Consider the following 27,546-nt stretch of genomic DNA (forward strand, 5'->3'; position numbering starts at 1 on the left):
GTAGAATCTGTTTTCTTAGTATGGGCTGAACAGTGACTGGTAGCAGTTTTAGAAGGGAAGTGGGTGGTTTGTCATAGGGCAGCAATTACATGCCCTTTAGCAGTAGGAGTGCCTGCACAGATTAAGAATCCGGGGGATTTCCAAGTTGAGCCAACAGCAGGACAGACTCTGATGAAAGTGATGGTTTTCCCTTTCGCTAATGTGCACACTCTAGTAAAGGCTATGAGTTCAGCAGCCTGGACTGGCTTTACAGTGGCTTCAAGTGTTTCTTGTGGAGAGACTATGGCATAACTAGCTATTATGTTTCTGTGAAAATTTCACTTGTACGAGGCATCACAAAAGAGAAGTCTGGGTTGTCTGGAGGGATGTCTGAGAGGTCTTCTTGTGGCTTTGAGACTGTTTCGTGGCTGCAAGGCAATCATGTGAAATGAACTGGGCTCTCCGTCACCAGGGAGGGGCATGAAATAGCTGAATTTAGAGTATTACGAAGATGGAAGATGAAGGAAGGGGGAGTTAAAAGAGCCTGCTCATGGGTGGTTTGTTCCCTCTGTAGGGAGATGCTGCGCATTATGATCTGTAAGGTAGAGGACACAGAGTGGGCAACAGAAACCTGCATTTGGGAGCCTCTTCTTAGAGTACTGGGGCTTCCCAGGGGGCGCTAGTCGTAAAGAACCTGCCTGCCAACATAAGAGATGTAAGAGACGCATTGAACCTGTGTGTCTGTGTCTGATCTTCCCTGGGTTGGGAAGATCTCTTGGAGGAGGGCATGGCAAGCCACTCCACTATTCTTGCCTGGAGACTCCCATGGACAGAGGAGCCTGGCAGGGTTAGAGTACTAGCTTTGTCAATCCAGGTGGCAGCTGTGCCCATGCAGGTCAGCGTGGGGCCTTACCTAATACTACAGGGTCTTTTTGGCATGAGAGATAAGCTACAGACTCATCCAAGAGGCAAAAGGCTGTCCGGTAATGCCTGTAGCCACTCTATTGCTTTCATGGCAGCATGATGAAAAGGTCTGTCAAAAGGAGGTAAGCCAACAGCTGGAGGTGTAGCCACAGTCTATCTGGAGGCTGCCAGAAAAGTAGCAAAAGGCTTGCTGGTGAGGCCCTGAAGATATTAGGGTGGGCTGAGACATGGGCGATGAGGCAATGCCCGCAGACTCCAGCTGCTGAATAGATTCAGAAGTGACAGGTAGAGAGAAGGCTTTTGAGTGGATGGGAGAAAGTCTCACCAGTGTCAATTAAGAAATCCAATTAGGAGCCTCTATTCTAAGCTTAATGGTAGGCTTTCGGGGTTGAATTGAGGATCAGCTGACACTGTCATTTGAGGGAATTTTTGTCCCTCAGGAGGAGAAAAATGAACGTGGGAGTACTGGGGCCTAGAGGGGTCTTAAACCTTCCTTCCTCTTAAGTGCAGGACAATTTCTCTTCCAATGTCTGGATTTCTTACAATATCTGCAATTGTCTGGAGGCAAATAGGAAGATCTCTGAGTAGTCTTGGAGTTGCTCTTAGGGTCTTGCTTTTGTTTTTCTGAAGATTCCAGTTGCAAAGCAAGAACTGTTTCTTTTATTAATAACTCTTTTCCCCCTGCAGCATTTATTCCTGCAGACTATTTTCAAAGAATTGGCTGCAGCTTCCATTATTAGCTTAGTGGTTGCCCAGACAAACCAATCACACCATCTTTTTTTAGTGCCATGTGTTTTTTTTTTTAATACATTTTATTTATTTATTTGTTTGGCTGTGGCATGCAGGATCTGCTATCTTCCTTGGAGGCTTGTGAGATCTTTAGTGGTGGCACGTGAACCCTTAGTTGCAGAGTTCTCATTCCCTGACCAGGAATGGAACCTGGGCCCCCTGCAGTAAGAAGGTGGCGTCTTAGCCAAAGGACCACCAGGGAGGTCCCTGACCACACTATTTTTAATTTGCTTTTAATAATAGGGAAAACATTTCCCACTAAAGCAGACATGAGGAGATCCCTGTGTCCTAAGGCTTTCAGCTGCAGTGCTGTGTGCCCTTGAAAAGTTTGTATAAAACATTTAACAAACACTTTGGATGCTCTCCATTCTTCTGAGTGTATAATTCCACCTCAGACCAAGTAATTCTGGGGGAAAGACCTCTAGTATTGCTTAAACAGCAGACTTACGGGTCCTATGCATATGTTCTGGCCGGTATTTCTTCTTCCTTCTGACAAATGACACAACAGAGAGAGACAAGGGAAAACAGTGACCATCTGGGAGGAAGGAATCAATATAAAGCAAGAATACTCATTTACCAAATGGTGGAGGCTCTATGTCATAAGGAACTGGCTCCAAAACCTCCTGCAAATCTAAACAGAAGAGAGAAAGGGAACTCCCACGACTTTCCCCTCAACCAGACCTTGTAGGCAGAGACCTGGGTGCGTGTGTGTTAGTTGCTCAGTATGTCTGACTCTTTGTGATCCCATAGACTGTAGCCAGGCTCCTCTGTCCATGGAATTCTCCAGGCAAGAATACTGGAGCGGGTTGCCATTTCCTCCCCCAGGATATCTTCCCAACGCAGGAATTGAACCCAGGTCTCCTGCCTTTCGGGCAGATTCTTTAGCCTCTGAGCCACAAGCTGGTCTTTGTTATGTGTCCCAGGATTTCTCAGCTGTAGCAGTCTTAGGGTGGCAGTCTGGCCAGTCTCCTGGCTGGCTTACCAACTGTCAGGGAGGAGGAAACATCCTCCTCTTGAGTTCTTGCAGGTGGATTACTAATGAAATAGACACAGACAGGTTAACAGGAGAAGAGAAACAAACATAAATTCATGCACACGGAGTTCTCATAGAAATGTACTCTAAGAAGTGGCCAAAGCAGGCAGCTTCTGTACTTTTTCAATAAAGAAATAAATCTCTGAGGAATAACAGGACAAAGAAACTTGGTTTTAGGTGCTTAGTTAGTGACTAATCTAAACAGAATTTGGGCTTGGGTAGTAAATTAAAGAAATAACAAGGTTGGATTCCCTGTCTTCTGAATTCCCCATCTCTCCTGATAAAGGTGTCCTACTTCTATTTTTCACATGGGAGACTTATTTCCTGCTTTTCAAGGGGACAGAGGAGGGTCAGTTTTTTCTTGCATTGGCTACCTCTCTTTTGGCTCAGGGGGTGCACCCAAGTCTGCTATTCTGAAGGATCACACAGCCCCAGAGATCGAAACTTCTTTGTCTAACCTCAGCTGGGCTGAAATTTAAACCTTCTGCCCTCACTGCACATCTCTGCCCCCCTGCTTCCCACTTCCAACAGATGTCCCACCCAACTCCTACCTTCTTCGAAAATTCAAGCAGCCAACAGATCAGACTGCAGTTTCTCACCACCAAAATCTCACACACACCTGAAACTGCAGCCCTTCTCTCTCTCTCTCTTTTTAGCCCTTTATTAAGTTGAGAGGTTTGATTTTTAGACTGAAGGCTATGGAGATTATCCAAAAGGCGTTCTTCAAAAGGAGAAATAACTTGCTCCAACTTTCCATGTAGAAACATTCTGGCAGCAGGGTGGAGAATGAGTTAGAGAGAACAGTGGGAGAAGGAAAGGTTTCTTAAAGTATGATTGCATGCATCCTTTTGGATCACGTTCTTCTTCAGATATATGCCCAGGAGTGGGATTGCAGGATCATATGGTAGCTCTATTTGTAGGTTCTTAGGGGACCTCCATACTGCTCTCCGTATGTAACAACCTAAACGGGAATACAATTTGAAAAAGAATGGATACGTGTATATGTATAACTGAGTCACTTTGCTGTACACCTGAAACTAGCACAACATTGTTAAACAGCTGAAAGATTTAGAGGATCTGAAGAGAAACCAGAGCCTGTAGCTATCACAACATTGTGAGTCAGCTTTGTTCCAATATAAAATAAAGAGTTCAAAAAAATACAGTTACAATAAGGCTTGGATGAAAGGGTTGGCCTTTAAAGGCAGAACTGGAGTCATGGATAAGGGAAGGAGCTAGTGAATATCATGGAGTAGCATCTATCTTTTGCTAATTAGTTGTAGAAGAGGTTGTAGTTGAGGATGATGGAAGAAATGTTCACATATTGAGGAATGAGGAAGTCATTCTAGCTTACACATGATTTAAATTTATGCTAACCAGAACAGCTTGTTTTGTGGCCTATTAAACATGCATTGTACATCTGCTTTAACCATTAAAGGAAAGAATGCATTTAAAACTCAATATGGAATAGCTATACTTCAAGCATTGAAAATGGAACTGGTTAGTCCCTGTGGATGTGGTTTCAGACATGTTCCAGCATTACTGGGAACTTGAATTTTCTTAACTTGAAGACACCATCAGACCATTCTCAAAACAATTATCTGCCAGCAGCTGCCAGCTGGAGCCTTCTGGTCTCAACTTCTTCTCTGTAACCAGGCAACCATTTCAGACCCAACCAATCCTTGCTTGACAAGCACCCATATTTCTTGTCAGTTCCAATTATAATTCTTGACAAACTTATATAATTTTGTGGGTTTTGCCTCTATAAGCCTCCCCTATCTTGTCATCCAGCAGAGCACAGTTCAAGTACTTCTTGAATCTGCATCTTCCAGGCTATAGTCCTCAGTCAGTTCAGTTCAGTCGCTCAGTCGTGTCCGACTCTTTGTGATCCCATGAACCGCAGCACACCAGGTCTCCCTGTCCATCACCAATTCCTGGAGTCTACCCAAACCCATGTCCATTGAGTCGGTGATGCCATCCAACCATCTCATCCTCTGTTTTCCCCTTCTCCTCCTGCCCGCAATCTTTCATAGCATCAGGGTCTCTTCAAATGAGTCAGCCCTTCACATCAGGTGGCCAAGGTATTGGAGTTTCAGCTTCAACATCAGTCTTTCCAATGAACACCCAGGACTGATTTCCTTTAGGATGGACTGGTTTGATCTCCTTGCAGTCCAAGGGACTCTCAAGAGTCTTATCCAACACCACAGTTCAAAAGCATCAATTCTTTGGCGCTCAGCTTTCTTCACAGTCCAACTCTCACATCCATACATGACCACTGGAAAAACCATAGCCTTGACTAGATGGACCTTTGTTGGTAAAGTAATGTCTCTGCTTTTGAATATGCCATCTAGGTTGGTCATAACTTTCTTTCCAAGGAGTAAGCATCTTTTAATTTCATGGCTGAAATCACCATCTGCAGTGATTTTGGAGCCCCCAAAAATAAAGTCAGCCACTGTTTCCCCATCTATTTGCCATGAAGTGATAGGACCAGATGCCATGATCTTAGTTTTCTGAATGTTGAGCTTTAAGCCAACTTTTTCACTCTGCTCTTTCACTTTCATCAAGAGGCTCTTTAGTTCTTCTTCACTTTCTGCCATAAGGGTGGTGTCATCTGCATATCTGAGGTTATTGATATTTCTCCTGGAAATCTTGATTCCGGCTTGTGCTTCCTCCAGCCCAGTGTTTCTCACGATGTACTTTGCATATAAGTTAAATAAGCAGGGTGATCGTATACAGCCTTGATGTACTCATTTTTCTATTTGGAACCAGTCTGTTGTTCCATCTCCAGTTCTCAGTTTGGCTCAAATAAAACTATTTTCTATTCCAATTATAGACTGTTTATTTCTGTCAGTAAGGATGACTCCTAAGTTTCCACCTTGAGGAATGACTTTATGGTGAGCCCATAACCAAGACATAAAATAGAAAAGGAATAAAGAAAAAGGTGGAAAACATGAGTTTATGTTGAGACCTGTTAGAGCAGGTAATGGCTGTATATAGAAGTCTGAATTGGAAAAATAGATTTCATAGTCATCCGCCTTATATTTTACTAAATGAATCCATGCATGTGTATGAGGTCCCTAAGAGGGAAGGCTTATAGAATGAGAATGACAGAAAACTGAGGAACAGGCATGTAAAATCAGAAAGGAAAAGAAAATCTGCAAATGCGTCCCAGAAGGGCTAACCAGAGAAAAAAGAGAAACCAAGGGAGTGGCATAGTTTTTCTTTCTTTTTACTTATTTGTTAAATTTTTTAAAAAATTGAGGTATAGTTGATGTAGAATGTTATATGCTTCAGATGAACAATTTTTAACAATATGTTAGTTTCAGGTGTACGGCAAAGTGATTCAGTCATACATAAACATACATTCATTCTTTTTTGTATTCTTTCCCCATATAGGCTACCACAGAATACTGAGTAGGATTCCCTGCTATACTGTAGGTCCTCGTTAGTTTTCTATCTTCTGTACAGCAGTGTGTGCACATTTATCCCAAGCTCCTGATTCATCCCTTCCCACCATGTGTCCATAAGTTTGTTTTCTGCATGTGTAAGTCTGTTTCTATTTTTGTAAATAAGTTCATTTGCATAATTTAAAAATTGTATTCCACATATGAGTGATATACAATATTTGTCTTCCTCTGACTTGGTTCACTTAGTGCGATAATCTTTAGGTCCATCCTCGTTGCTGCAAATGGCATTATTTATTTTTTTTTTATGGCTGAGTAACATTCCATTGTATGTACATGCCACATCTTCTTTACCCACTCCTCCGTTGATGGATATTTAGGCTGTCTTAGCTATTGTGAATAATGCTATTGAGACGGGAATCCGAGATCTTGTCTGAGGCGCTGAAGAATGGAATCCATGAACATGCAAACACTCACAGTAGCAAGTGAATAGGATTTATTAAAGAGGAGGAAAGTACAAAACTCTCAGCATAGACACCGAGAGGGGGTAAAGGGTCCCCCCATGGTGGGACTTACAGCAGTTTTTATATCCTTCCTTAAATCGCATTATTCATAACCAATCAATTTTTTAAAGGTCAAGATACTTAACATTTTCTCTTGATCCTTGAATTAAGTCACCACCCTTTTTCATGACCTCTGGCCATTTTGCCATGAACCTGATGTATGGGCTTAAGGTTAATGATCACAAGTTGTTTTTCCCTCAAGCATGTGGAACAGAATTTAATTACTGCCCTTCCCTGGATCTGAGTGCTGATAATTTATCAGACTAAAGACACTTTCCTAGATACCATATTGAAAAGCAGAGACATTACTTTGCCAACAAAGGTCTGTCTAGTCAAGGCTATGGTTTTTCCAGTGGTCATGTATGGATATGAGAGTTGGACTGTGAAGAAAGCTGAGTGCTGAAGAATTGATGCTTTTGAACTGTGGTGTTGGAGAAGACTCTTGAGAGTCCCTTGGACTGCAAGGAGATCCAACCAGTCCATCATAAAGGAGATCAGCCCTGGGATTTCTTTGGAAGGAATGATGCTAAAGCTGAAACTCCAGTACTTTGGCCATCTCATGCAGAGTTGACTCATTGGAAAAGACTCTGATGCTGGGAGGGATTAGGGGCAGGAGGAGAAGGGGACGACAGAGGATGAGATGGCTGGATGGCATCACTGACTCGATGGACGTGAGTCTGAGTGAACTCCGGGAGTTGGTGATGGACAGGGAGGCCTGGCATGCTGCGATTCATGGGGTCACAAAGAGTCAGACACGACTGAGCGACTGGACTGAACTGAACTGAAAGACACTTTCTAGGAATTCAGGACAATGGAGCAGGATGCTTACTGAAAACAAGACTCAGAGTTCTACACTAACTGCCTAGTAATTTCTACCTCACAGTTATAAACCTAGGGGTGCATGAATCTTTTGGGATTATATTCAGTTCAATTCACTCGCTCAGTTGTGTCCCACTCTTTGACACCCCATGGACTGCAGCACACCAGGTTTCCCTGTCCATCACCAACTCCTGAGCTTGCTCAAACTCATGTCCATTGAGTTGGTGATGCCATCCAGCCATTTCATCCTTGGTTGTCCCCTCCTCCTCCTGCCTTCAATCTTTCCCAACATCAGCCAAAAAGTTTGTTCAGGTTTTTCCATAAGATTAGTCTTAGTGAAAAATGAACTTTGTGATCAGCCCAATAGTTTTGTCTGGATATATGCCCAGAAGTGAGATTGGCATTTTTAGTTTTCTGAGGAAACCCCATACTGTTTTCCATGCTGGCTGCACCAACTTAATCTCCACCAATACTATAGGAGAGGTCTCTTTTCTCCACATAAGCTCTAGCATCTCTTATTTGAAGAGCTTTAAATGATGGCCATTCTGACTGGTGTGAGGGGAAAAACCTAATTATAATTTTAATTTGCATTTCCCCTAATATTTAGCAATGTTGAGCATCTTTTCATGTCTGCACTGAGTATTAATCCAACTTTATTTGCATGTATGGCCTGGAGACTAACTTGGATATATTTTCAAGATTTATCTTCCTCAAATAAATTTAAATCAGGCTGAGTTTCTAGTAAGAAAAGTAAGAAATTTGGGGCTTATTTGAGAGGATGAGATGGTTAGATAGCATCACTGACTCAGTGGACATGAATTTGAGCAAACTCCAGGAGACAGTGGAGGACAGAGGAGCCCAATATGCTACCATCCATGAGGTCGCAAAGAGTCAGACACAACATAACGACTGAACAAAAACAGTTCCGTGACTTCCATTTTCTCTCCTTCACTCCTTCTCATCAACAATAAAACATTCCCAGGTCTCTCCCATCTTCAAAAAGTATGTATCCTTTACTTCCCCAGAAGTAGTTTTTCTTTCCTGTCATTTACAGCCAAGTTTAGCTACCCATGAACAGTATGAAAAGACAAAAAGATATGACACTGAAAGATGAATTCCCCAGATGGGTAGGTGCCTGATACACTACTGGAGAAAACTGGAGAAGTAGCTCAGAGAAGAATGAAGAGGCTGAGCCAAAGCGAAAACAATGCCCAGCTGTGGATGTGGCTGGTGATAGAAGTAAAGTCTGATGCTGTAAAAAGCAATACTGCATAGAAACCTGGAATGTTAGGTCCATGAATCAAGGTAAATTGGAAGTGATCAAACAGGAGATGGCAAGAGTGAATATCAATATTTTAGGAATCAGTGAGCTAAAATGGAATGGAATGGGTGAATTTAATTCAGATGACCATTATATCTACTACTGTGGGCAAGAATCACTTAGAAGAAATGGAGTAGCCCTCATAGTCAACAAAAAAGTCAGAAATACAGTGCTTGGATGCAATCTCAAAAATGACAGAATGATCTCTGTTTGTTTTCAAGGCAAACCATTCAATATCACAGTAATCCAAGTCTATGCCCCAACCACTAATGCTGAAGAAGCTGAAGTTGAATGGTTCTATGATGATCTACAAGACCTTCTAGAACTAACACCCAAAAAAGATGTCATTTTCATCATAGGGGACTGGAATGCAAAAGTAGGAAGTCAAGAGACACTTGGAGTAACAGGCAAATTTAGCCTTGGAGTACAAAATGAAGCAGGGCAAAGGCTAGTAGAGTTTGGCCAAGAGAACGCACTGGTCATAGCAAACACCCTCTTCCAACCACACAAGAGAAGACTCTACATATGGACATCACCAGATGGTTAACACTAAAATCAGATTGATTACATTATTTGAAGATGGAGAAGCTCTATAAAGCAAAAACAAGACCGCAAGCTGACTGTGGCTCAGATCATGAACTCCTTATTGCCAAATTCAGACTTACATTGAAGAAAGTAGGGAAAACTACTGGGTTTTCATTCAGGTGTGACCTAAATCAAATCCCTTAAGATTATACAGTAGAAGTGACAAATAGATATAAAGGATTAGATTTGATAGAGTACCTGAAAAACTATGGACAGAGGTTCGTGACATTGTACAGGAGGCAGGGGTCAAGAGCATCCCCAAGAAAAAGAAACGCAAAAAGGCAAAATGGTTGTCTGAGGAGGCCTTACAAATAGCTGAGAAAAGAAGAGAAGCTAAGCAAAGGAGAAAAGGAAAGCTATACCCATTGTAATGCAGAGTTCCAAAGAATAGCAAGGAGAGATAAGAAAGCCTTCCTCAGTGATCAATGCAAAGAGGAAAACAATAGAATGGGAAAGACTAGAGATCTCTTCAAGAAAATTAGAGATACCAAGGAAATATTTCGTGCAAAGATGGGCACAATAAAGAACAGAAATGGTATGGACCTAAGAGAAGCAGAAGATATTAAGAAGGGGTGGCACGAATATACAGAAGAACTATACAAAAAAATATCTTCATGACCCAGATAACCACAATAGTGTGATGACTCAGTCAGAGCCAGACATCCTGGAATGCAAAGTCAAGTGGGCCTTAGGAAGCACCACTATGAACAAAGCTAGTGGAGGTGATGGAATTCCAGTTGAGCTATTTGAAATCCTAAAAGATGATGCTGTGAAAGTGTTGCACTCAATATGCCAGCAAATTTGGGAAAGTCAGCAGTGGCCACAGGACTGGAAAAGGTCAGTTTTCATTCCAATCCCAAAGAAAGCCAATGCCAAAGAATGCTCAGACTACTGCACAATTGCACTCATCTCACATGCAAAGTGATGTTCAAAATTCTCCAAACTAGACTTCAACAGTACGTGAACCAAGAACTTCCAGATGTGCAAGCTGGATTTAGGAAAGGCAAAGGGACCAGAGATCAAATTGCCAGCATCTGTTGGATCATCAAAAAAGCAAGAGAGTTTCAGAAAAACATCTACTTCTGCTTTATTGACTATGCCAAAGCCTGTGACTGTGTGGATCACAACAAACTGTGGGAAATTCTTCAAGAGATGGGAATACCAGACTACCTTACCTGCCTCTTGAGAAATCTGTATGCAGGTCAGGAAGCAGCAGTTAGAACCAGACATGGAATCATGGATTGGTTCCAAATTGGGAAAGGAGTAGGGCAAAGCTGTGTATTTTCATCCTGCTTGTTTAACTTATATGCAGAGTGCATCATGAGAAACGCTGGGCTGGATGAAGCACAAGCTAGAATCAAGATTTCCGGGAGAAATATCAATAACCTCAGATATGCAGATGACACCACCCTTATGGCAGAAAATTAAGAATAATTGAATAGCCTCTTGATGAAAGTGAAAGAGCAGAGTAAAAAAGCTGGCTTTAAACTCTGCGTTCAAAAACCAAAGATCATGGCATCCAATCCCATCACTTCATGGCAAATAGATGGGGAAACAATAGAAACAGTGACAGACTTTATTTCCGTAGACTCCAAAATCACCGCAGATGGTGACTGTAGCCATAAAATTAAAAGACACTTGCTCCTTGGAAGAAAACTTATGACCAACCTAGATAGCATATTGAGAAGCAGAGACATTACTTTGCCAACAAAGGTCCGTCTAGTCAAGGCTATGGTTTTTCCAGTAGTCATGTATGGATGTGAGAGTTGGACTGTGAAGAAGGCTGAGTGCCGAAGTATTGATGATTTTGAACTGTGGTGTTGGAGAAGACTCTTGAGGGTCCCTTGGACTGCAAGGAGATCCAATCCGTCCATCCTAAAGGAAATCAGTCCTGAATGTTCATTGGAAGGACTGATGCTGAAGCTGAAACTCCAATACTTTGACCACCTGTGTGAAGAACTGACTCATTGGAAAAGACCCTGATGCTGGGAAAGATTGAAGGTGAGAGGATAAGGAGACAACAGAGGATGAGATGGTTGGATGGCATCACCGACTGGATGGACATGAGTTTGAGCAGGCTCTGGGAGTTGGTGATAGATAGGGAACGCCTGGTGTGCTGCAGTCCATGGTCACAAAGAGTCAGACTGGACTGAGTGGCTGAACTGAACTTAGATACATTTATCCACACTCTCTTTGTTTTCTTACTTCCCATGTACTCCTCCACATACTAAGTCTGGCTTTCCCTTCTACCATTGTGCTTACCTTGTTCTCAGCAAGATCACCAGCTAGTTTCTTCAAAGCTATTAAGACTCTTTCCAGGCTTTATCTTATCTGACTTCTCAATAGCATTGCCTATCTTTCCCTATTCCCTTCTTCTCAGGCCTCATTTCATTTCACACTCTTTTGCTGTTTCTTCCATCCCTCTGGCCACTCTCAATCTCCATTGCAAACTCACACCAGTGCTTTTTAGTTAATATTAATGTCCTCAACTGCTTTGTCCTGGGCCTTCTTTCTACTCATTTTAAACGATCTCCCCTCATGATCTCTTCCCCTCCATGACTTTATTGACTGTCATATACACTGATAGCTCCCCAAATTGTTATTAGCTTAGATCTCTCTCCTGATTTCCAGATTCGATACCCAGCAGCATATCAGAAATATTTCTCAGTCATTCTGCATCCCATTTGAGGATTCTGCTTCCAGGCCAAAATCCTAGTGTGACTTTTCAGTCCAGATCACAGGCAAGAATAAAGCTTTGCCTGGCAGGGGTCCTCAGTAAAGGGAAGCTAAGTTCCATATACCAGCCCCCCACCTTCAGCAAGGCTAGCTGAGTTCAAAGGCATATCTACATTCTAGGGATGTCTGTTCAGAGGTCTCAGCTGAGGTACTTTCGTCTACTTTGTTTGTTTGATTGATTTGGCTGTGCTGGGTCTTAGTTTCGGCACATGGATCTTTGACCCTTGTGTCAGTATGCAGGTTCTTTAGTTCCGGCACGTGGGGTCTTTTTAGTTGTGACACGCGCGATCTTTAGTTGCAGCACTGGAACTCTGAGTAGCGACATGCAGGATCTAGTTCCCTGATCAGGCATTGAACCTGGGCCCCCTGCATTGGGAGTGTGGAGTCAGCCCCTGGACCACCTGGGAAGTCACCTTTTCTCTGCTTTGATTCAGTACCTTTTCTCTCCCTCCCTGACCTCCTTTGTTCAGGGGTCCTTGGCAGTGAGACATTTCTCCTGTCTGTGCTGTATCTGGGACCTCCCTGGTGGCTTAGATGGTAGAGAATCCACCTGCCATGCAGGAGACCTGGGTTCGATCCCTGGGTCAGGAAACTGACTGGCCTGAGCAGTGCTGCGGGGAAAGGGAACACAGGAGAGCCTCCATGGTGGCTCTTTGGCAGGCTCATACAATTAAGTGAATAAAGGCTTGCTTGTTACTTTCAGTTTGGCTCTTGCCCTAATGGACTACCTGGACACTTTGATTGCTTGACATAATTCACTGGGCCCTTTCAATTTGAAAACTGTGTCTCTCTTTGGCTTAAGGAAATAGAGTTGTTGAGTTTCTAGATCTTTGTGTATTTATAATTTTCGTCAAGCCTGGGAAATTATTCGGCATGATTTTTTTTCAAAGATTTTTTTTCTTTACTGCTCCCTCTTTCTAAACACACATATATTAGGTTGCTTGAAGTTGTGCCACAACATACTGATATTCTTTTCACTTTTCTCCCAATCTTTTCTCTCTCTTTCTCTCATTTTAGATAGTTTCTGTTGCTATGTCATCAAGTTCACTGGTCTTTTTTTTTTTTTCTGCAGAGTCTAATATGCTGTTAATTTAGTATATTTTTCATCTCAGACATTGTATTTTTCATCGTCATGAGTCTGAATTTTTATAGCTTTCATATCTCTTTTTTTAACATAAGAATGCTTCCTTCTACTTTCTTGAATGGTTTTAATGTTCCAACCTATGAATTCTATTCATGCTTTTTAAAAAATTGATTTCCTTCCTCATTATGGGTTATATTTTCCTGCTTCTTTGCATGCCTGGTAATTTTTGATCAGATGACATATATTGTAAATTTTATATTGTTTGGTGCTTGAAGTTTCTGTGTTCCTGTAAGTATGCTTGAGTTTTCTTCTGAGATGCAGTTGAGGCATTTTGAAAGAGCTTGGTTGTTTTGAGGCTTGGTTTTCTTAGGTGGGAGTGGAGAAGTGTTCAGTATGTCCTAAATTTGCCCGACTGCCTGATGTCCCATGAGTCATCAGGTTTTCTGCTCTGGTGGGAGAACTATCCCTACTCTGTATGAGTCCGAGGTATTGACCTCACTGTTTCTTTGGGTGGGTCTTCCCATAGCCTCACGTTTTCTCATAACACATGCTCTGATCAGTACTTAAGCAAACATTTGAGGGAGCCCCTTTGCAGATATCTAGAGCTTTCTCTCTGTCAGAATTCTCCTCCCTGTTATCCTGCCCTGTGAAATCCAGCTGCCTCAGTCTTTGTGGGCTCCTAGTTCCATCTCTTCAACCCACAGGGGCTTTGGGTTCCTCTTCCTCCTCTCTTTGCTGATGCCTGGCAGTTCTCTCTGGAAAATCAGCTTGGGCAATCACAGAGCTTATTTCAGTTGTTTCTCTTCTCTCAAGGATTGCTGTCCTGACTGTGATCAGAACCGGAAGTTCTGTGATCATCAGAACTGGAAGTCCCACCATTGTACTGTTTTTCAGCTACTTTGTCCTCTCCATTTTCTCTGCTTTCTTATTACTAGGACATTTTACTTTCTTCATTGACCCTCAGTGTCTCTCAATCTGCTCATTCTATCTATTTTTAAATTTCTTTGTACTTCTGCACTTGATTTTGGAGGACTTATTTGAATTCTAATGAAATTTTTATTTCTGCAATTGTGAAAGCACGTTATTATTCTGATTTTTTTTTAAAGTAGCACCTTTTCTTGTTTTATGGATCCACAAGCACCTCAAATCTTTTGAACTTGGGTTTTTGTGACATTCTTTTCTGTTCCAATAGTCTGTTTTGTCCCGAGTCAATTTGCTCTATTTGCTTATCTTTATACTTTTCTTTTATGCCACTAGCTTTTCTCATTGTCTGGTAATCTTTGGGCATATATTTAACTGATCAAAAGTTGTTTTTTTCTTTCAAAACGCACCAAAAATGGTTGTTGAGCATCATAACTGATGTATTATTTAATAGAATATGTTGTGTCTGGGTTGGAGGTAATAAAAGGTTATGAATCCACAACAGTAGGCTCTTTTTGGTGCAACTGCTGAGACCACAGAATTATGAAAGTGATTCATAAGGGAAGCCACTGAGAGCCATGTGTACCCACCTGTTTTTTGTTTTGATCATTTGCAATGCTTATTTCCTGCTTCAGGAATAAACTAAAATAGCACTCCATCCTAAGAGGGCCTGAGTCCTATTTTTCCATCTTAGAGTTGGGACCAGACATTATTGCCTGGTCTTGAGTATACCGATGCTGTTGTAAACCATGACCCTTGGGGATCCCTTTACCTGTCTGTGTACATCTGCTATTGGGACACACATCTATACCTGTGTTGGATCCAGCCTAGAAGTTGTCAGGAATGATACGTGGGGGTACAAATACCCCAGCTTCCTAATCCCTTGACAGGATACTTCTGAGGAATGTGTTCGACACCATTTTCTTGAGCTTCTCCATGGGATTAAGATTTGCTCATCCACTTTGAAAGCTGGTTCACTGGAAATCTTCCTTTCCCTGTGTCATGTTCTCACTGCTCTTGTCTTTGCACCTGCCAGGAAAACTACATGCTGTCAGTCATCACCTTAGGATCTTCTTCGGCGGGGAATCCAGTTGAGATAGAGCGTAATGTGAACCGAAAGCTGACACCTTCTCCATTTCTACCTCTACCAAAAGCCCCAGTCCTTTCTCTCTGGAGATTCATAAAGAGAGTCTGGTGAGGAGGGACAGATATCTACTCTTGTGCTTCCGAGGGTGTATCTACCCCTGCTAATGGGAGGAAGAATGCCTGTACTCAGAATGCGGCAGATCTGTCTCTAAGACTGTTAAACCACAAAGAACACAAACCTGCCAGCCGGGCAGCAGCACAGACCTCAGCTGTCAGAAAGAATCTCTTCTGCTGATGTTGGTGTTTCACATCCACTATCTCCACCACCATGGGTGCTTTGTGAGTCCTGCAAAATAAGAAGGCACAACAATACAGAAATCTGCAGATTTCATAATAAAGTAACAATTGCTGCATCATTTAAGGGAGCATCCTTCCACCTTTTGTGTGCCTCAGAGTCCCTGTGTCAGGACAGAGAGTTATTTATAAGTCTCACTCCTAGAGCTTCTGATTCAGTACTGTCAGGCTGGGACCAGAGAGTTTGCATTTCTGATAGGTTTTTCTGGTGATTGCTGCTGTCCAACGAGCACATTTGGAGAATCATTGCTTTAAGAAATTTTGAGACTGGTGATTATATTTTTTAGCCTCTGTTCCTTTCATGGAATTTTCTAACACAATCTTTCTAGTTTTCCACGTGATTGTATTGTATTGGGTTGGGTAAAGTTTGCTTGTTTTTTTTTTTTTAACCCATAAGATGTGATGGGAAATTTGAATGAACTTTTTGGCTAACCCAACATCTAGTGGATTCAAAGTTTCTTATTAGGGATGATAGGATGTTCAGAATTTTCTACTATATCAGGCTAGCCTCTTCCACTAGCATTTCTTTAGTCCCAATAAAATATTAGCCTACTGCGTTGATTTTTAAATGCCATCGGAAATCTCATTATTCTCAGATGTGACAATGAATATAGCCAAATATATTGCAAAGGCAGTTCAGTTTCTGTCAAAGGTACAAAGTTTCCAATCTTTTAGGACACTCTTTACCTGCATAAAGTGATTGCCTTTGAAGGAAAAGCTTTGATTTTCCTAAGTCTGAATAATTTGTATTGTACTTCCCAGAATAAAGAACAAAGTCCCCTAAGGAGTTTGTGGACTGCAGTGTTTCTGGAAGGTAGAAAATTGGTACCAGGAATGGGGTGGAGAGAGGAGAGGGAAGACCCGTGCTGCGAGGCCCTGGCAAGCGTGGCCAGCAAACAGGAATGCCACCAGCAGAGCTTACCGGTGCACCGTGGGGACCCAGACGGTGCGGGCAGGTTGGAGAGGAGGAGCAAGGGAACAGGGGCTAGGCGGCTCTGAGGAGGGAGGCGCGGAGCAAGGAACAGACGCAGGAGAGAGAGAAAAGTGGTCCCAGGGGTGGGGTGGGGAGCCAAAAGAACTCCCCGAGTTGGAAGCAGCAGAGATGTAGCTGCTTGTCGCACCACCAGTGTGACTTAAGCAGAAATTGTCTCTGAAGGGCCCTCATCAGGAAATATGCTACCATTTTCTGTAATAAGAAACACTGTAAGCTTCAACCGCTCTGTTGAAGAGCAAGATACAAAAAAGGTTAGAGGCTATTTTATTTTTTTAAATGTTTCATTCTATATTGCCTAGGGCTGATTAATGATGTTGCAATAGTTTCAGAAGGACAACAAAGGGACTCAGCCATGCATACGCGTGTATCCATTCTGCCATGCCAAATCTTCTCAAGTTTATCAAGAGTTAAGATGAAAAAGGAAATGAGGCTTTCTGGAGAAATATAATGTATTTGATGACAAATACATGAGGTCTGTTTGTTTTTGGAAATGGAATTTGCTCCAAAGATGGTAAATAAGCACACTAGTCATACTTAACATACCACTCTAATCTATGCCAAAACTAACTGATCTGCTAAACCAGTGTTGTATTATTTTAATTCTTCACTGTGGTCGAGATTCTTTCATTACTTAGAAAGCACTAAATTCCTGTCTTAGCTTTATCTTTACAGATCCCCTGCAAAAAGCATTGCCTGAAACTACCCAGATATTCATCAATGGGTGAATGAGCAAGTGCTGTGTGCATGTGTGTATATGACTATTATTCTTCACGTTAAGTGAAAGAAGACAGACATAAAAGGGCACATATTGTGTAACCCCATTTATACACATTCCAGTCAGAATAAGCCAATCTGTAGAGACAGAAAGCTGATTGGTGGTTGCCGACTGGGGGGCGGGGAGAATGGGGAGTGATTACTTAATAGGTATGGGTGATGAAAGTGGAACTTGATATGGGTGGTGATTGTTCCACACTGTGAATGTGCTAAATGAAACTCAAGTGTACACTTTCACAAGGTCAATCTTATGTTATGTGAATTTCACTTCAGTGGGGAAAAAAGAAAAAACATTGCCTGTGGTGCAGCAGATTCAACTATAATGCGAAGCTTTCTGTCTTAAGGGCTGGGGATCTAGCAGTGAACAAGACACACAGTCTCTGACCTCCCAGAGCCTGCAGTTTAACATGGACACAAACAGCTCTGTAAACAAATATTTGTTGAGCTGAACTGAAATAACGTAAAAGCTCTGGGAGCTGGTGATGGACAGAGAAGCCTGGCATGCTGCAGTCCATGGGGTCGCAAAGAGTTGGACACAACTGAGCGACTAAACTGAACTGAAGGTCAAGTAATGATACCTGCTATGAGAAAGAACCAAGCAAGACAAGGGACAGAGATAAGTAAGACCTCTCCAAAGAGGAGACATTGCAGCAGAAATGCAAGGACATGAAGAGAGGGCTGTGTAAACAGAGAATGTTCTGGGCATAAGGAGAAACATGTGTGAAGCCTCTGAGACATACATGTGTGGCATGTCGTAGGCACAGCAAGGAGGATGAAGGAGCTGGAGTGCAGAGAGGGAGGGGTGCAGAGGAAAGGAGCCAGGCAAGTAGTCTGTAGGGCCTGCAGGCTCTGGGGAGGGTTTGGGTTTTGTCCTGAGTGAAATGGAGACCATTATAGGGATTTCAGCAGAGGAATGAACTTGTATCTCAAAAGGATCACTCTGGTTTCTGTATGTTGATTACAGTATTGAGTGGTGGGCTGGAGAGGAAGTAAAGAAACCTGTTGAGATGGTCCTGTAGTAATCCAGGTGATTGGTTAAAGGAGGGCTGGTTGGGGTGGACAGAACTGCTGCACATTGCAGCAAAAAAAGGAAAAAAAAAAAAAAGACTTCCCTGGTGGACCAGTGGTTAAGATTCTGCCTGCCAATGCAGGGGACATGGGTTCAATCCCTGTCTGGGAAGATCCCACATGCCTCCAGGCAACTAAGCCCATACATCATAGCTACTGAGCCTGTGCTCTGGAGTCACAATTACTGAGCCCATGTGCTGTAACTACTGTGCCCCCCAACAAGAGAAGCCACCATAAGGAGCCCAAGAAGAGAAGTCACCTTAAGGAGAAGGCTGAGTACCACAACGAAGAGTAGCCCGCGCTAGCTACTACTAGAGAAAGCCCATGAGAGGCAACGAAGACCCTGCACAGCACCCTTCCCTCCCCCAAAAGCTCCACATTGGACTGTTCTGAAGGTAAGCCATACAAGTCTGGTGATGGATTGTATTTAAGAGTGAGAGACAAAGAGGAGAAAAAGATGACTCCAACATTTTGGCCAGGTCCTTGACTCTGTAAGTCTTTGGTTCTTCATATATAAAGCGAGGGGGATTTGACTAGGCCATGTCTAACACTCCTTCCAGCACTGAGAGTCCAAGATTCTAAGGAACACTGGACAATACACAGAAATGGAAGGACCAAACCTCAGTTTGCTCATCTGTGAAATGCACCCATCTGAGGCTGGTGGTGAGGAGCAAGTGAGGTCATAGTTAACACTAGCATGCCCTGAGGGTCAGCTGCTAGCTGCCTTCTTTTTCTTTTGGATAGCAAGAGTAAAAGTTTTATATTGGCACATGTCTTCCTTTCTCTTGGGTATATCTCTAAGGGTGGAATTGCTGGGTCAAATGGCAATTCTGTTTAGGGAACAGCTGGACTCTTCTCTGAAGTGGCTGCACCATTTTACAATCCTAACAGCAGGGAACAGGAGTTCTGACTTCTCCACATCCTTGCCAACACTTGTTATCATCTGTCTTTTAAATTACGGCCATCCTATTGGACGTGAAGTGGTATCTCACTGTGGTTTGGATGGTGTTGCTGTGATGGTTAATGATGTTGAGCAACTTCTCACGTGCATCTTGGCCATCTGTGTTTCTTCTTTGGAGGAATGTCTGTTCAGAATTTTTGCCCATGTTTAAATTGGATTATTTGTCTTTTTTTACCCTGTGAGGCTCTTGAAAGCCCCAGTGCTTCTACTTAGAACAACTTGTATAAGACCTCAGGTTAAGAAACGGCTCTGGAACTGGGCTCTGAAGGCCAACCCAGGACAGAATCAGCTAGGAACTTGGGAAAGGAGATTTTCAAGGTCACCTGACACTTACCTCCTTCTTGGCTTATAATGACATTGCACTTACCCCATTTAGAAATCTTAATGTCCAAGGGATTCTTGTATACCGATAGGAATGCACATTAAATTATTTTTTTTTCAAAGTTAACAATTATCTAAATATTCACATTCTCTCTAGATGATTATTATATCAAAAACATGAATTTCACAAACAAGAGTTCCCCAAACATTTTAACAGTTATCTTAATCAGTTAAACTATTCCAAATGAAAACTTGATGAAAATTATAAGCCAAATTATGAGTTAGTATCTGCTGCTGCTGCTTTAATTGCTAAGTTGTGTCCAACTCTGCAACCTCTTGGACTGTAGCCCACTAGGCTCCTCTGTTCATGGGATTTCCCAGGCAAGAATACTGAAGTGGGTTGCCATCTCCTTCTCCAGGGGATCTTCCCAACCCAGGGATGGAACCCAGGTCTCCTGTGTTGGCAGGCTTTACTACTGAGCCACCAGGGAAGTCCCCATATAATAGTATAAAATGCCTTAAATATCTTAAAAATCTGACATACATAAATGCAATGATTATGAAATTTTCAATATTCAGCCCACAAAACTTTGTTGCAAAAATGCCACTGTCATATATCTAAATTTTCTCCTTTATAATCTCTGTTCTTATTCTTATTTTCTTTTTTAAAATTGGGGTAGAGTTGCTTTACAATGTTGTGCTAGTATCTGCTGTACAACGAAGTGAATCAGCCACATGTGTACCTGTGTCCCTTCCCTCTTGAATCTCCCTCCCACTCAACCCTCATCCCATCCATCTGGGTCACCACAGAGGACCAAGCTGAGCTCCTTCTTTTTCCTATTGCTTTTCTGGGGTACTGGAGCCCTCCATTTGCCCCTCCAGATCCGCTCTCCCCCTGGTCTGCCCTGGGATACACTTGTATAAAATGCAGCAATGGAGTCCTTTACCTTATGACTCTGGTTGGGTCCTGCCAGGGGGAGGCATCAGCCAGAGATTGGAGGATGGGGGACACTGAGGCGAGATCCCTTCCTGGAGGGTCTCCGTGGGTTGGCTACAGACCCTGCTGCCGACCCCTTTACTCTCTCTGGAATAATGGTTCCTCCCATTCCCCTCCAGGCCTGGAGCTAGTAAGCTCTCCACCACCCTCATGCTACAGCATTCTTCCTGTTGGTTTCGCTTACCCTGTCCACCCCGCTAAGGATAGTCCCTCTTGTGATCCTCTTCAACTGCTCTGTTGGAGTGTGATGTCTCTTTCTTTTTAGACCCCTGATTGATAATCAGGTTACAATTTCAGTTGCCTAACTTTCAAAAGCAGAGTGACCTTTGCTGACCAGTTAGGCTGTTCAATGCATTCATGTGTGCTAAGTCGATTCAGTCATGTCTGACTCTTTGCAACCATATGGACCCTAGCCCAGCAGCTGCCTCTGTGGGATTCTCAGGCAAGAATCTCATGGGATTCTCCAGGCAAGAATACTGGAGTGGGTTGCCGTGCCCTCCTGCAGGGGATATTCCTGACCCAGGGATTGAACCTGTGTCTTTTATGTCTCCTGCATTAGCAGGCAGGTTCTTTATCCCTAGTGCCACATAGGAAGCCCGCGATAATCAATACAGCATTATCAGTTGATAGCTCAGAACCAGGGACAGGAGACTTGGATCTGCCATCCAAGGGATGTGTCCAGGCAGAAGAGCCTCTTTATCTTTTTTGCATGGACTTTATTTATTACATGAGACCCTGCCCGGGTTATTGGCTCTAAATAGTTTCAGTTCAATTTTTTTAATGTCCTCAGTCTTGTAATTCCTTGAGAAATGATGCTGTTTGGAGGTCTTATCTTGAAAGTAGAGGCTGATAATGGACTATGTCCAATTACATAAGTCTTTATGATGCATCCAATAGAAGTCATTTTGCAACTGCTTGTTCCAAGAAGTGCCTGGTTTGGATTGACTCATCATGGTCAATTCAATGGACCTAGACAACGATATTTTTTTTTAATTTTAAAATTACAAATTAAAAAAAAAATTTGTGTTATGATTAACATTAACAGGTTAACATTGTTAACCTGATTTAACAATGCTGTGATCCCTGGTTTGGGAAGATCCCCTGGAGAAGGGAATGGCTACCTACTTCAGTATTCTTGCCTGGAGAATTCCAAGAACAGAGGAGCCTGGCGGGATATAGTCCACGGGGTTGCAAAGAGTCGGACACGACTGAACAACTAACACTTGAGCACTTGATAGCTGATTAACAATGTGATGGTTTTAGGTGAACAGTGAAGGGACTCGGAGAAACATACATGTATCCATTTTCCCCCAAACTCCCCTCCTATCCAAGCTGCCACATAACACAGCAGAGTTCCCTGTGCCTATGCAGTAGGTCTTTGTTTCTTACCCATTTTAAGTATAGCAGCCTGTCCATGTCCATCCCAAACTCCCTAAGAAGCCCTTTCCACCATCCTTCCCCCCTGGTAACCATACATTTTTTTCTCTAAGTCTGTGAGTCTCTGTTTTGTAAGTTCATTTTATCACTTCTTTTTAGACTCCGCATGTATGGGATAGACAATGATTTTTATTTCTCAGTAATCATTAAGACTGACAAGAAGAGGCCTTTCTACCTCTCCGTCTGCTTAGGACCTCAGGGACAACTGAAGCCTCCAGGGCGGCGAGTACGGTCAAAATGACAAGGTCAAAAGGCCTTTTAGGGTAGCCTGCCTGGGGCAATTTCAGGCTTTCAAGAGAACAACCATAGTGATGAGTCTCATTAGCTGCCCAGGGGTCAAGAAGAGAAAGACCCCAAGATTTCACACTTGAGAACTTTCTGATACAAACTGTAATGTGTGAGTAGGTGTGGCAGTTTTACTGCTTGTACTGTGAAAACCAATTTGATATTTGAATTTCCCCACCTGTGGACGTGGGCTGCTCAACTGGGTGCCTCTAAGTCACTTTCAGACACACTTTCTTCTACTTGCTGGATCATTTTCTCCCAGGACTGTTGTGGAAACAAGAAACATAGCAACAGGTGAGCATCACCCCCGGGAGGGCTCTTCTTCTAGCCCTTTTTCCAGCTAATGAAGCGAAGCACCTGCTGTTTGCCCATCGCAGAGCCAGGCACTTTGCAGATAGTTGGGTTTTCAAGTACACTCCCAGCACTGCCCAGTTAGCCTGCTCCCTCACTGAGTGAGTTCACTGTATCACTGTCCCGGAGAATCATTTCACGTCTCCTTATTTCTCCCCCAAACTCCTCTGCTCCCTCCTTTAGCTGATGACATTTATTAGGAATGGAGGAGATGCCAGACTTTCTGAATTTCCCTCCCTGCTCCCCAGTCGGCGAGCCTGCCTGTGACGACCCATGCTCTCTTCTGTCTGTCCTGCCCAAGGCCAGGACCAGGGCTCTGGGTCCTGCCACCCTCTCCTGTCCTTTCCAAGGGCATCCTCCCAGCTCCCATGGGTATCATCAGTGTTTGCATCCAGGGCTCAGCTGAGCTGGAGAGGGAGATCCCAGCTGCCAGGGATCGGGGTAGCTGATAAAGCAACAGCCCCAGACGAGAGTACCAGTGAGGTTTCTATCTCTCACAGCGATGGCATACACAGAGGCACCCCTTCCATATCCTCCGGTAGAACATGCCCTGGTCCAGGTCAGATGGATCAGTGGGGGTTGTCTCGCTGTTGAGGGAGCCTGAATCAAAGGCTTCTGCAGTTTTGTGGATCTGGGCCTGGAGAGAGGGGAGGGCGACTGGGTGCAAGGCACTGTGGCCAACCGTACCTCAAGGCTTTCTCCTCCTCCCTCATAAGGGGGCCTCAGCAGAGGCCCCTGAAGAAGGCCACAGATCAAGAGACCTAGGAATGAAGGTGCCAGGGCTGCAAGCACAGAGCGTCAGAGCATGAACAGCCAGGGACCCGAGTCCCGGACTGCAGCTCCGGTCAGAGACTTCAGGCCTGGCTGTCACCAGTTCTCAGGTAGGGAGGGAACATTCCTCAGGTCCTGCCAGGTAAAGCCTTGTAATTGCCTATTAGTCGGACCCAGAAGGGAAAGGCATCTGGAAATGATTTTGGGAACAACTTTTGTAAGGGGTGAGGAATGGACGGCTGGGTAGAGGGAACCGCTGAACTCGGATTCGGTCACATCTCAGCCAAACCCTCAGGGAGCTCTGCCGAGGGGTGATACTTTGGAGATGCTGGAGTCGAGGCAAGGACTGGGTTTGCACTCCTGCTTGAAGCAGACATTGGACGTGGGCTTCCCCCAAGGGATGTGGGCTTCCCCCGAGGGAGGTGGGAGCTTGCACAAAGCCCTCCCCTCAGCTCTTCTGTCCTGACGGAGGGACTGGGAGGTACCCCACCGTGTCTACTACATGTCCTCTGGGCCACTACATCTATTACACCTCCTGTCCTTATCTTACCTACCTTACTAGCTTTCAACACAGCTGACCAGTTCCTTCTAGAAAAATCCTTTTTCCTCAATTCCCAGAATGTCATACTCTTGTGGGTTTCTTTTTCTTACTTGTTTGACTATTTCTGCTCAGGCCGTTTCATGAAGCTCCCTTTCTTCTCTTGGGCATTCCATTCTTCTGGTTCTTCTTCTCAAGTGTTCTTGTACCATCTTATCTTTTTAAAAAACACTACATCCTTGGGACTGCCCTGGGGGTCCAGTGGGCTAGGACTCCATGCTCCCAGTGCAGGGGGCCAATCCCTGGTCAGGGAATGAGATCCCACATGCTGTAGCTAAGAGTTCACGTGCCGCAGCTAAGACCCGGTGCAGGCAAATTACAAAAAAAAAAAAAAAAAGAGAGAGAAAACAAACAGAAACAACGACAACAACAAACTATGTCTTTGATGCCAATGTTAATGTCTTTAGCCCAAAATGATTTCCGAACTTCTGGCTCTTACAACCAGCTACCGACTTGTCATCTTAACCTGATTATCTCACAGGCATCTCATACTCGGCATGGCCAGAATGGATGTCTTGGTTTCTCAGCTCACTCTATAGCTGCTCCTTCTCCGGCTGACCTTTTCCATTGAGGAAAATGGCACCCCTTCTTTCCAGTTGTCCAGAGCTAGAAGCCTGGTCTGTAGCCCAGATTTCTCCCTTTCAGTTGGTTGTTTCTGCCTCCGAGAATCCCTCCGCTGCTGTCTTGCCCCCACCTCCAGCAGACCCCACCATTATCTCTAGCTTGGCTACAGCAAGGGCCTCCTGCCGCTTTTCCCACCCCAAGCCCTCCACTGGGCAGTCCCTGAGGGCAGCCCACAGAGTCCACTGTTGACTCAGGTGGAACCCCAACTCCTCTGTGCTGGGCACAAGCTTCTTTCCTGGATTCCCATCTTCTTCTCCGACCTCAGCCCCTGGTGCTCGCGGCTTCACCCTCTCGTATTTAAGGATGTGGAGTCCTGGAAAAGACCTGAGTGTGGTGTGTGGGGTCGCCTCCTCCAGATATCAGAGTGAACTTTGGTTCATTTCAAGAACATTCTTTGGAAGGAGGGCTTCCCTGGTCGCTCAGTGGTGAGGAATCCGCCTGCTAATGCAGGAAACACGGGCTCCATCCCTGGTCCAGGAAGATCCCACATGCCTCGGAACAACTGAGCCCATGCGCCGCAACTATTGAGCCTGTGCTCTAGAGCCTGGGAACCGCAACTGCTGAAGCCCAAATGCATCTTGGAGCCCCTGCCCTGCAACAAGAGCAGCCACAACAATGAGAAGCCTGCACACCACAACGAGAGAGTAGCCCCCACTTGCTGCAACTAGAGAAAAGCCCACCCAGAAACAAAGACCCAGCAAGCCAAAAATAAATAAATAAGATTATTATTACTATTTTTAAGAGTATTTTATAGTGGGAGTCACCTGCTTTTCCCAAAGGAAATCTGATTTTCATGGCTCAGTGCAAAAGGTGGTTCTGGGGTGCTCTTGGTAGGAGGGTACCAGAGGATGGTGGTCCTGGGCTGGTGTGTGGGCTGTACCACAGCAGAGAGTCTGACTATGGTCCCTGAGAGACCATGACAGCCCCCTGGGGAGCCTCCTTGCTGGCCTTTTCCTTTCTGTCTGGGACATTCCTGTGGTCAGCTTTTCTTGTTTATTGCTGTGGCTCTTCAATATATCACAGAGCTGCTGGGGAACATAACTCTTTTATCCTGTTCACATAGACCCAATCAGTGACAGCTGCACTCAAATGGCACAATTTATCTTTTTTAAGAGGGAAATACCACTGAAATCACCTCCCGTTATACGGATAACATGGTTAGCAGTCAGAGGCCTGTCTTTTAGTTTTCCAAGAAAACCAAAGTCCGCTCAGTGAGCACCGAGGTTGTACACCAAACCACTCCTGGCCTGGCAGATCCCTTTCCCAGGACAGCTTCTAAGAGGCACTTGAAGGCACTGCAGGTGGCAGAGAATTTGCAAACTGTGTGTTCAGTTGCATTTGATTTCTCTGTGTTAGTAACTTGCCCTGCCACAGGGGCCTGGGGACAGCCACACATAGGAAACAGCTGTCTCCTTCTTAAGGAATTTCTCCTCCTGACGGCCAAGCCCTAACTTCCAGAAATCCAAAGTAAGATGGCTTCTGATTACTGCTGCATTCACCAGGGTTCTCTGGTAATGCCAGAATCTTACAAAGGACAGGTGTTGTGGCTCTAGGAGATATCAAGGCCTCTACATGTCCGTGGGTAATGCCAGCATGCATTAACCTATCCTTGGGTACTGCCAACCTCCCTGCACCCCTTGGCAGTTTGCAGACTCATCTGCGGATAACACACCCTTATTTCAAGTCTAAATGACAATCCAATGACTGGCTTTTTGACTCAAAAACATCCCCCAAATCCTCAACTTCCTCAGTTAAATGGGAGAAAGCAAACATTTATTGAGAGCCTTTAAATGATGAAATACAGTGATGAACAGGTTAGTCCTTGCCCACCAGTTGCACTGATAATTAGAGCTCTGATTAAGCTCTACACTACTGGCTAGAATACGAGATGATTTAAAAAGTTGTTGTTCAGTCACTAAGTTGTGTCTGACTCTTTGTGACCCCAAGGACGGGAGCACACCCAGTTCCTCTGTCCTCCACTATCTCCCAGAGTTTGCTCAAATTCATGTCCATTGAGTCGGTGATGCTATCTAACCATCTCTGCATTTACCTTCTTCCCTTAAAGTTATTTCCCAATGTTCATTAATTTTTTTTGAAAAATTAATAACCTTTAAAAACGTTGAAGTATAGTTGATTTACAATGGTATGTTAATTTCTGCTGTATGAATTTTATGTTTAGAGCAGTATTAGATCCACAGCAAAGCTGTGTGGAAAGGACCAAGTTCCTGTCTACACTCTGACCCCACACTTGCCCAGCGTCCCTCACTACCAACGTCCCACACCAGAGGGATCCGTTTGAAACAATCGATGAGCCTACAATGATGCAACATTATCACCCAAAGTTCATAGTTTACATTAGAGTTCACTCTTGGTGTTGGACACGTACGGGTTTTGGCAAATGTGTAGTGATAGGCATCCACCATCATCGTATCACGTAGAACAGTTTCACTGCCCTAAAAATGTTCTGTGCTCTGCTGTCCCCACTCCCTCCCCCACCCCCCAACCCCTGGCAATCACCAACCTGTTTATTGTCTCCTTAGTTTTTTGTCTTTTCCAGAATGTCATACAGTTGGAATTATACAGCTTGTGTTCCCTGGTGGCTCAGACGGTAAAGCGTCTGCCTGCAATGCGAGAGACCTGGGTTTGATCCCCGCGTCGGGAAGATCCCCTGGAGAAGGAAATGGCAATCCACTCTGGTACTCTTGCCTGGAAAAGTCCATGGACGGAGGAGCCTTGTAGCCACCGTCAATGGGGTTGCAAAGAGTCAGAC

General features: G+C 44.0%; 1 long non-coding RNA gene across 1 annotated transcript; it reads right to left on the reverse strand.

Moving 5' to 3' along the window:
• Positions 1-1,696: 1,696 nt before the first annotated feature.
• Positions 1,697-27,291, reverse strand: LOC133246183 (uncharacterized). Its single transcript, XR_009735944.1, has 3 exons — positions 24,206-27,291; positions 22,611-22,696; positions 1,697-15,587 (listed from the first exon to the last, which is right to left on the reverse strand). It is a non-coding gene; the product is annotated as an uncharacterized LOC133246183 (long non-coding RNA).
• Positions 27,292-27,546: the final 255 nt, after the last annotated feature.

The sequence above is a fragment of the Bos javanicus genome, chromosome 1, assembly GCF_032452875.1.
Source record: "Bos javanicus breed banteng chromosome 1, ARS-OSU_banteng_1.0, whole genome shotgun sequence".
In the NCBI taxonomy this organism is placed as follows: domain Eukaryota; kingdom Metazoa; phylum Chordata; class Mammalia; order Artiodactyla; family Bovidae; genus Bos; species Bos javanicus.